The sequence below is a fragment of the Medicago sativa genome, chromosome 3, assembly GCF_051527215.1.
Source record: "Medicago sativa cultivar Bolivia chromosome 3, Bolivia_mono, whole genome shotgun sequence".
NCBI classification, from domain to species: domain Eukaryota; kingdom Viridiplantae; phylum Streptophyta; class Magnoliopsida; order Fabales; family Fabaceae; genus Medicago; species Medicago sativa.
The window spans coordinates 29,642,907-29,653,287 of record NC_140751.1 but is presented as its reverse complement, the minus strand read 5'-3'; the positions used below and the strand labels follow the sequence as shown (position 1 = coordinate 29,653,287).

The following is a 10,381-nucleotide window of genomic DNA, read 5'->3' as shown; positions in this document are numbered from 1 at the left end:
TTACTCGCTGTGGCGACTGATTTGCTCGCGAGGCAAGCGGTGATGTTCTTAGCTCGCGAGGCGAGCTATGCTGCTTGCGGTTGCGAGCGATGAATGTCATGCTCGAGCAGAATACAAATTTTTCAAAAATTCACCTAATGTCTTGGATCTAACCTCAAAACTGATTCTAATTATCACCCTATGGATTATCTAAGGTCTGTACACAATCTTTACATCAATTCAACAAGTTTTCGTCCTCTAATCGTCAAAATCGCTCTCTAAACCCTAATTCTCAATCCTCACAAACTCATCCCACATCATGTTAAATCTAATTATCAGAATCATAGACTTAATATTACTGAAAGTTAGTCTCACCCTTACCTTAATAGATGAAAATCGCAGCTCTTAGGTCTTCTCCTTTTCTCTTGACTTTTTCTCCCTTTTTCACCAAAAACTGATCGTACGTTCTATTTCTTTCTAACCTAACTTCTCATATTTATAACTCTTCATCTAATTTATCTTATTACCTCTTTCCACCACCAAACTTTCTAAATTCACAAAACAGCCCCTCATCTCAATATTTAATTTATTTTCGAATCTCATTTTATTAAATAATAAAATAAGTCACAACATCTCATAAAATCTCTAAAATCACATAAATCACATAAATCACATAAATCTCATATAAATATATCCTAAAACTCATTAAAATAATCATTTAAATAGAACGGGCGTTACAGAGCCTGCTCCTAAATACTCAAAAATTGCTGAAGCCCTCCATCTTAGAGCCTCCATCGTAAAAGACAATCTTATTGTCAAAGTCAAAGGGAGTCTCTCAGGCTTCTCTACCGATTTCCTTTACGATCAAGCCTCCATTTTTGAGGAAGCAGGTGCCAACTACGCCTTTTACTCTGTCATAGCCCTGCTCATTTATGGTCTTGTGTTTTTCCCTAACATTCCTGACTTTATCGACATTTGTGCCATCCAAGTTTTTCTTACCAAAAACCCTACCCCTACTCTTTTAGCTAACACCTACCATTCCATCCATGATCGAACTCTTGCGAGTCATGGAGCTATCCGTTGTTGTGCGCCTTTACTCTACAAATGGTTCGTCTCTCATCTACCTCGACCCCATTCTTTCATAGCCAACCTTGAAGGTATCCCCTGCTCTAAGAAAATCATGGCCCTAACACCATCTGATATAGTTTGGTATCATCCAATCTGCGATAACGAGACAGTCATTATCAGGTGTGGTGAATACCCCAACGTGCCTCTCATTGGTATGGAGGGAGGAATTAGTTACAACCCCATCCTCGCCCGACATCAATTGGGATACCCAATGAAAACCAAACCAAGTAACCTTGCTTTAACCAATGAGTTTTACTACAATGACAATGATCACCTGGGCAAAAGAAAGAAATTTGTGCAAGCTTGGCATGGTATTCACAGACTTAACAGGAACCAACTAGGAAAAAGGGATGATCTTCTGCATGGATCTTATATTCAGTGGGTCATCAGTAAAGCTATCTAGAATCAGATGCCTTACAATGTACCAAGGCTCGTATCTGCAATAACTCCACCATCATCTTTACCTTTACCCTCTAAGACTATGGGAGAGCACCAGGAACAATTGGCTGATAAAGACCGAGCAGTTGCCACTTGGAAAAGGAAATATGATGAGGCTATGCTCATGGTGGAAGATAGAGATGAAGAAATACGAAAACAGAACAGTGAGATTCTTAAATTAGGAAAACAAATGACCCAGAGAGATGATCTACTCCAGGAGAAGGACAGGCTGCTTAAAAAGCATACCACTAAGAAACAGCGCATGGATTCCATGGATTTGTTTGACGGTCCGCATTCAGATTTTGAGGATTAGCTTACTTCAGAGGCTCAAGAGTTTCCCAGTTGTTCTATCTTTTATGTTACTTTCTAGCTTTCTGTCATGTACTTTGGAGTCTATCCCTTGGCTTTGTTGTTAGAAAGGGAATTATCTCGTAGTACTTTAATTATTTCAATGAAATTTTCAATTATGACGTTTACAAAATTACTTTTATAAGTCCTTCGATAAATAAAAAAAATCATGTCTATTTCTGCATAAACATATCATGCATCATCTTGCATTTCATAGTTTCAAGTCTGAGTCTCACCGAATTTTCTTTTCCACAAAAGGTCAAAAGTGGTACGATGTCTTCGTTCAATTTCAGCTCGCATATGCAAACACTCGTGCAAACACAGAAAATGGATCAACTTGAACAAGAGGTCCACGAGCTTCGGGCCGAGGTAGATAAGTTAACCAACCTGGTATCTTCGCTGATGGTTACAAAGAATCTGCCACAGTTCCAGCAAGGGCCCCAGCCACAATGTCAGCCGTTGTGCATACAACAACCACGACAACAGCCCCCCTCTACAATTCAATCCACAGAATCAGGCTCGGAGAGCACGTTATGATCCAATCCCCACAAACTATGCGGAGTTGCTCCCAATATTGCTTGAGGAGAACCTGGTCCAAACTAGAGCACCTCCTCGAGTGCCTAACAAGTTGTCGGCTTGGTATCGATTTGATCTCTCATGTGTCTTCCATCAAGGGGCACCCGACAATGACGTTGAGTATTGTTACGCTTTGAAAACCGAAATCCAGAAGCTGGTTCAAGCCAAAAAGAATTGAACCCAAATATGCAAGTCAATCCGCTACCGGATCATAATACCTAGTGTTTGTGACACATGGAGTGGCTAGCTGCAATCAGGTCGTTATCGATGTTTCCTTCTACCACTCATTTGTTCAAATAATGTTTGTTTGCTGTTTTATGCTTTTTCAAAAAAATTCTTTTCGTCCCGCCCGAGACGAAAGAGAGCTTGTGTAGAGCTTTTGCTTTATGTATTTTCCCTCATTAATAAAAAGTCGCTTCAAACCCGACTTTGCTTTTATTTTGTGCTTTTTCTGGAAAAATGGTAATAAAAAAAACCAAATTTCTTTTTAATCATCCTCAAATATCTGGATGATCATAACTTATACTTGTCAAAATAAATAATCAAATCATGCATTAATAAACCCGTTGAGTACAATAACCATGTACTCTCTTCAAACTTTGAGTTCTCTGTGTCCGAAGATGAAGAAGAGGAAAATGAAGGGACTCCCGAAGAGAGCTCTCGCATACTGGGGCATCTTAGCCGTCAAAACTACAAACAAAAAAGAAGATTGCCCAGAAGATGGCATTCACTTAAAAAAACTGGCGTGAGATGTTACTGTTACTTTACATGAGTATCGTTCTTCAGTACACATTTCAACAGGGGCAACCCCCCTCCTTCCCTCAGTATACAACATGGAGGTCGTACTTCCCGTGGAGGTTGAAGTCCTGTCGATAGGAGTTCTGCCAAAGTCCAGACTTGATTGAACTTAAAATACATGACGACCTTGTAGAACTATGTCAAAAGAGGTTGAAAAAAACTTCCAACAAGAAGGTTCGCCCCCGTGAAATTCAAGAAGGAGACTATGCCCAAAAAGGTATTATGATCCGAACCAGACTCCAGGGGCAAATGGGCGTCTAACTATAAAGACCTATGTGCGATAACTCTTGTGACTACAAATGGTGACAAACACACACGTCCTGTGAATACCGGTACAGTCAAGAAATACTCTATCAAAAATAAAAGCTCGATAAGTCGCAAAACTGAAAAGGCGCCTTAGGCAAAAATGAGCGTCTCGGTGGACTGAAAACCCAAAAGGGTGGTCCATGTAAAAATTAGAGACAAAAATAAAATAAATAATAACATAATTATCCTGATAGGTTGAAACCCGAAAAGGGCAAACTATGCAAAAGTTAAGGATCATGACAAAGTAACTGCACCGGTCAGGCACAATCCACTTGGGGCATACCTGCTATCAAAGATCCTCCGATTCGAAGCATCTGCAGATCAAAGACTCGAAACAGGGGCAATTCAAAGTTGTTAGGGAGTATAACGGTTATTGTATTCAATGTACCCTTCCCATTATATTTACCATTTTCCAAAAAAAAAATTCAAAGATCCATGGAGCCACGCCATTGGCAGGCCACCACTCAATTCATCAAATTTGATTCTGTGCCCATTTATTTGGAACTCTCGTTTATTCTATTTGCAAAATTTCTTCTATTTTTGATAGCAATACTTGAAGCAAAAATTTTTCAAAATAAAAAACTTTTTTTTTTACATCTTTTGAAAAGTGTAAACAACAAACACACTCTCTGTGAACTCGTGAGTAGGTGAATGTTATACCCTAATTTTGGACCTAAAAATACTAGCTCCATTTTTCTTTTCTTGCACTTCAAGTCATTTGACTTTGTCTCTGATCAATTGCATATTTCTCTACATTTTATCTCAATATTATTTGCAAGTTCATGAAAAGGGTATTTTAGTCATTTCATGCATTCAAACTCATTTTAAGTCCCTTAGGATTGTTTGAGTCATTTCAATTGGTTTGAATGAGTTTTTGTTTAATTCCATGTCAAAATCCATTTCAAAAAATTACATTTAAAGTCATTTTGAGTCAATTCCCTATTGACAAACCCTTTTAAAATTGCATTTGAGTCGTTTCGAGTCATTTTAGTCCCCAGGGGCATTTTGGTCATTTCACACGAAATTTTGGCAGAGAGAGGTTACTTTAAAGACTCTCATTTAAGTAATTGGTTCATTTTAGTCCGTTTTGTTGTTTTTAATCGTTTCACTTTACGTTATTTTCCATTTATCAATTTTAATTCAATTTTATTTTCAAATTTTCATTTTAGTCCTAAAAACTTCTAAAAATTGCACTTTAGTCCTTTTATTTCATTTTATTCCTTTTAGGGTTTTTCTTATTTTAATTTTTAGTCCTTTAGGTCAAACTTTTGTTTTAAGTCCTTTTTAGGTCAGTTGCATTTCAGTCCCAAAGTTTTAAAAATTACAGAATAGTCCTTTTTTAAAAATTTACAGATTGGTCCCCAAACTTTCGAAAATTGCAGAATGGTCCTCAAGCCAGTTTCTAGCCAAGGACGAGTTAGTTACAGTCCAGCACAGGTGTCAAGAGCTCATTGGTTCAGATATCACAGCTGGCCTATAAATACAGGCCAACTCATCACATGTGTCAGAGTCACCATTCATTTTCTGCCAACTCACACAAACAGAGAAGATTTTCTCTCTCCATTCAGTTACGATCAAAACACAGAAACTCCAAGAACACAAAGAACATTCATCAAACCCTAATTTTCCAGAATCACAATTCGAGCAAAATTGAAGTGAATTTTGTGAGGTTCTCAGAGATTCAAAGCTGAATCTTCATCACTGAACCTGAATCACTGCAATTCCAGTGTGAATTTGCCACCGAAGCAACAAATCCATACGATCACAGTAGAGAAGAAGAGGAATTGAAGAAGGAGAATCAAGTCAGAGAAGGAGAAGAAGAATTTCACCAGTTCAACAACAACGAATCACTTACCAGAAACTCAGAGAAGATTCACGAAGGTTTTCTTCATCTTCTCACTCGAATCTCCAGGTAAATTCATAAAACCTTCTCGTTTTTTTTTTTAAATCATCATCGAAGGTTCGTAGATACAAATAAACGGTGAATCGAAGCAGTAATTCTGAAAAGATTCGAAAAGACTGAAACCGAAACCCTAGAAATGTAATCTGTGAAGATTCACCGTTTATTCTATAAATTCAAGCTTATAATCATAATCAGTGAAGGAAATAGTGTAGATTAGGGTTTCAGTTCAGGGAGATTCGAAAAAGTTTTGAAAACCTAAAAAACCGAATATTTCAATTGTAGATCTACTCTGATCTAAGCCTCTTTTCAAGAAAATAGTGTTGAAATCATAAAGAGAAGAGAAAGAGCTTCAAAAATATGTAAATGGTTTTTGAATCGGAGTAGGTTGAATCTCCGACGCGGCGGCGCCACCACTGGCCACCACGTCGGAGAATGGAAGAAGATGAAGATCATAAGGTGAGAGAAGATAGCTTCTCTCTCTAAGGTTTAACCTAGAGAGAGAAACGAGTGAAGGGAATGAAAGAAAACCGGTGTGATGTGTTTTATAGGCTGTGAACCAGACCGGTTCACATGAACCAGTCTGGTTCACCCTGGTTCAGCCTTCCCTGCGTTTTTGACCATTAGATCTAGGGTTTGATGGAGCTGGATCAATCCAACGCTCCTGATGCGTTTGGATGATCCAGGATCCATTTCCCTTTGGGCCTGGACCTTTTCCTTTGCAGTTTTTTCGTTTTTTACTTGTTTCTTGCTATTTTGTACATTACTTTTGATAATTGCACCTCTGATGAATTTAAAATCTCTTATAAAAATTCCATAAAAATTCATAGAGCTTTTTTGATGGTGTTGTGATGTTTTTTGATAGTTTTATACTGGAAAATTTGATAGGAAATATTGATGCTAATTCTTGTTTCATTTCTTGAAATTCATGTTAAAAAACTTGTGAAAATTGGCTTGACTTTGTCTCCAATTCTTGATCTACATTTGTGAGTCATAATATGTGGTTTTGTGAGGAATTTACTACAGCTTGATTGTGTTTTTACTGAACATGTGCATGTGATGCTTAGTTGCTTGCCTTGCAAGTTTTAGTTTGTGAATAAATAATGTAAAATTTGCTTAAATTCACTATCAAAATGCATGGCCTATCACATCCCTTTGATCCTCATTTTAAACTCTGAGTTCATGTCTTTAAAATGTGTTGAAATGTGAGGATTATAAGTCATGTGAGCTTTGCATTTTGTGGTGTAATTTTGGCTATGTTTTGCATCATTTTTGCTATATTTTTGTGGTAATCTCTTTGCTTTTGTTATAGTAATTTTTACTTGCTTTATTTTCTTGATATTATCATGTGCCACTAACCCCTTTATTTCATGTTTCATTCCTCCATAAGCATCTCATACTCCATTCCTCCTCCTCATTTTAATTCCTTGCACTTTAAAATTCATGCAAAGCTTAGAATGTAAAGACCTAGGAATTTTGTAATTTTCTCCATGCAATTTTAAATTCTTGCAAGACCATAGAATGTAAACTAGGGCATGATGTAAAGGACAATGGACTCTAATGATGTACACCCACACAAGCACCGACACATGCACACACATCACATAGATATTTTAGATGTATGGCTAGGATATGCATGTTTAGATGTATGTTTAGGATTGAATGTTTAGATGAATGCTGTAACAGCCCGTTTTTCGCTAGATTTATTTTATTATTTATTTATGTGTGTTCTATGTGCTCTTATGTGATTAATTGTCTCTGTGTGTATTTTTGGTTGGGATTCGTAGAGTTCGGTGTTAGAAGGGTATTTTAGTCATTTTGGACTTAGGGGCATTTTGGTCATTTTGAGGGCAGTGGCAATTTTGTAATTTTTCAGAAAGTTATTTTTAGTGCTTAGTGAGGGTTTTATTTTACTAGTTGCTAGAGGGTGTAGTAATTATTTTATTTACCGTTAAGTGACCGTTAGTGTTATATTTTACCGGTAAGTGAGTAGTGACATTTTGAGTGTTAGAATAGAAATGGGTTAGACCCATTAAGGTTTAAGAAATAAGCCCAATTGAGTAGAGCTAGTATATAAACTCTAGTGTTGGTGAGAATTAGGTTTACAAACATTTTCATTTCATTTCATTTGAGAAGAGAAGAGATAGAGGCTAGAGGGAAGAACAAGGGTTAGAGCTTGAAGAGGGGATTCATCATCTAGGAGCTAAATTGAAGCTTTGGTTAGAGATTCTTGGTGTTAGAGGTAAGAGGGTTAGGTTTCAACCATAATTCACATCTTTTTCTTTTTACCCATTTTTATGAAATTGATGAATTGAACCTAATTGTTGTTAAATTCGTGCATACTTGTTGCTGTTATGTTTAAGAACATGTTTTATATGATAATTGCATGTTAGTATGTGAATTAACATGTTTAAATGCATAGTTGTTGGTGTTTTGTGTTCTTGAGCAAAATTGATGAAAAATGAAGTTGTGATGTTGAATTGTGCATGAAGTTGTGTTCATTAGTTGTTGTTGATGATTGTTGAACTGTTAGAATCAAATTGGTGTGACTGGAATCGTTATTTATGGATTCATGAGGAGATTTGTGGTTATGTGGGTGTTTTTGAGAAAATTCATGATTTTGATGAAATGAGCCATATTGTTGTTTCTAATGCATGATTCATGTTTGTTTAAGTGTATTGAACCTATTTTGACCCTTAAACACTTTCTGGAAGTTGATTTGGGAGTTGGGGGTTTGAAAATTGGGATTTTGGGTGAAAATGGGGTGAAAACCCGTAACAGCTGAAGAAATTCGCCAGAATTTCGCTAATAGCGAAACTCTCTGGACTTTTTTCGCTGTTGGCGAAAATTTCGCTAATAGCGAAATTGTCTGAAGAATTTCGCTAATAGCTCAGATTTCGCTAATAGCGAAATTGCCAGAAAACAGCTTTTCTGTTTTGTTCGTTTGAGCTTTTGGGGACCAATCTAATACTTCTAAAATGTTTCTTTGGACTTAATTAGCACCTGTTTACACCTTTAATCCTACTGGAACAAGATTTGAGTTGGTTTGGACTTGAATTTATGAAAATCGTCTAACTTTTGTGAAAACGGTCCAAACGTCAATTTTTCCAAAAACTCGTTTTCTCCGGAAATTGAAGTGGGATTAGAGTTGTATATTGTTTATATGATTTTTAAAAATGGATGTGATTGGTTCCATCAAGTTTGAACTTGTTTGCTTTGAAAATGGAAAAATTTCGTGAAATGTGATAAAATGAGACGAACTTTGTGATTTTTATGAATTCATCGTATTTGGCCGATGAAATGCTTATGTAACCTCTACTGCACACATATGTGAATTGTGAGAATACAAGGCATAGGCAATTGAGCTTGTTTACTTGGTTTTGACTCAAATGTTCAATTAATTTAATGTTGTGATTTTGAGAGACGAACTTGACTAAAGATGACTTTTGAGAATCAATTGACTGTGAATCCTTTACGGAAAGTTATTATATGTTATATGGAGATGATTGGTGTTGTAATTATGTGATAACCATATGTTGTGTGATTTTTGGACGTGGTTGGTGATTGTATATATGATATGTAATGGTGAATTGTTAATGATTGCATATATACAAGTATTGGTGATGGTGAGGTGATTATTGTTTGTGTGAACATATGCATTTGTAGTTGAGTCATATGTTCATGCATACATGACTGATGGTGGTGGATTATATATCCAATGGAGGTGATTACGATGTTTTTGTTGCATCAAAGGTGACGACCTTGAGGTGTTTTGGTACCACATGCATCTAGATGAGTCTAGAGACATCGCATAAACTGTTGGTGGATTGAATTGAATTAAGATGTGTTTGATGGTTGATTATTGTTAATTGTACTTGCGGATTGAATTTTTAATTGTTGATTGACAAGGTGAGGTTGTGATATGTGTAATATACATTTGCGGATATGAACTTGATATGATGATATTGAATGATCTTGGATTATTACATGTTGTGAATATTGTGGAACTATGTATGAATTGTCATTCTTTATCTTTGACTATATCTTTCATTTCCAAAGTTCTTATTAAATCTTATATGGATTATGATGATGTAATGCTAACCCTCAGTGGTTTACCACCTACCTTTCTGTATGGACGGGTAGATGGAGTGCAGGATGCTTAGTGTTGCTTGTTGATGCCGAGGAGTGGAGTCCTCTTTTTCATGCAAGTGTCTAGATTAGGGCTCTGATCTAGGATAGTCTTTGCATGTTGTTATTTGACTTTATGTTTTGAATATTGTTGAGCTATTTTGTTGTTTGGAGTTTGGAGAATACATATGTATTTTATTGGAGATCCAGATATGTCTATGAATTATATGTATATGTTCCGCTGCTATGTGATGTGACATGATCTTTATGCATGTATGTATTGTGGTTTATTGGAGACGTAGCATCTATTTCTAGAATATAGTTTTATATTCGCGCGTTTTACCGCTTATTAGAAATAGGGTGTTACAAGTTGGTATCAGAGCCGTGGTCAGTCTTGTCTGGACTAATAGACTAGTAGATTAGTGTTTGTTGATTTACCCTGTTAGTATGCGAATGGTAATGAGTTACCTTCGGTACTTGTTCTTGTGTTGCTGTGCTGTTGTTCTTATCTGTTGATTGGTTTGTGTAGAAGTAAGATGGCTGGTGGTAGAGATGATGGAGCGATTGCTCAGGCTTTGACTTCGATGGCTCAGGTGTTGGCTCAGGTTAATGAGCAGGCGGCGGTTGGTCATCGTGATCCTGGTGAGGCGGAGGAGCGGAGGTTGGATCGTTTCTTACGAAACGGTCCGCCGACGTTCAAGGGTATGTATGACCCGGATGGAGCTCAGAGTTGGATACAAGCTATGGAGAGGATCTTTCGTGCTATGGTGACTAGTGAGG

The 10,381-nt window shown here is 36.9% G+C and overlaps 1 long non-coding RNA gene across 1 annotated transcript; it reads left to right on the top strand.

Annotated features, from left to right (window-relative positions):
* The first annotated feature begins 7,576 nt into the window (after window positions 1–7,576).
* Window positions 7,577–9,891, top strand: LOC146937003 (uncharacterized). The gene is made up of 2 exons (XR_015033225.1): window positions 7,577–7,715; window positions 9,617–9,891. It is a non-coding gene; the product is annotated as an uncharacterized LOC146937003 (long non-coding RNA).
* Window positions 9,892–10,381: the final 490 nt, after the last annotated feature.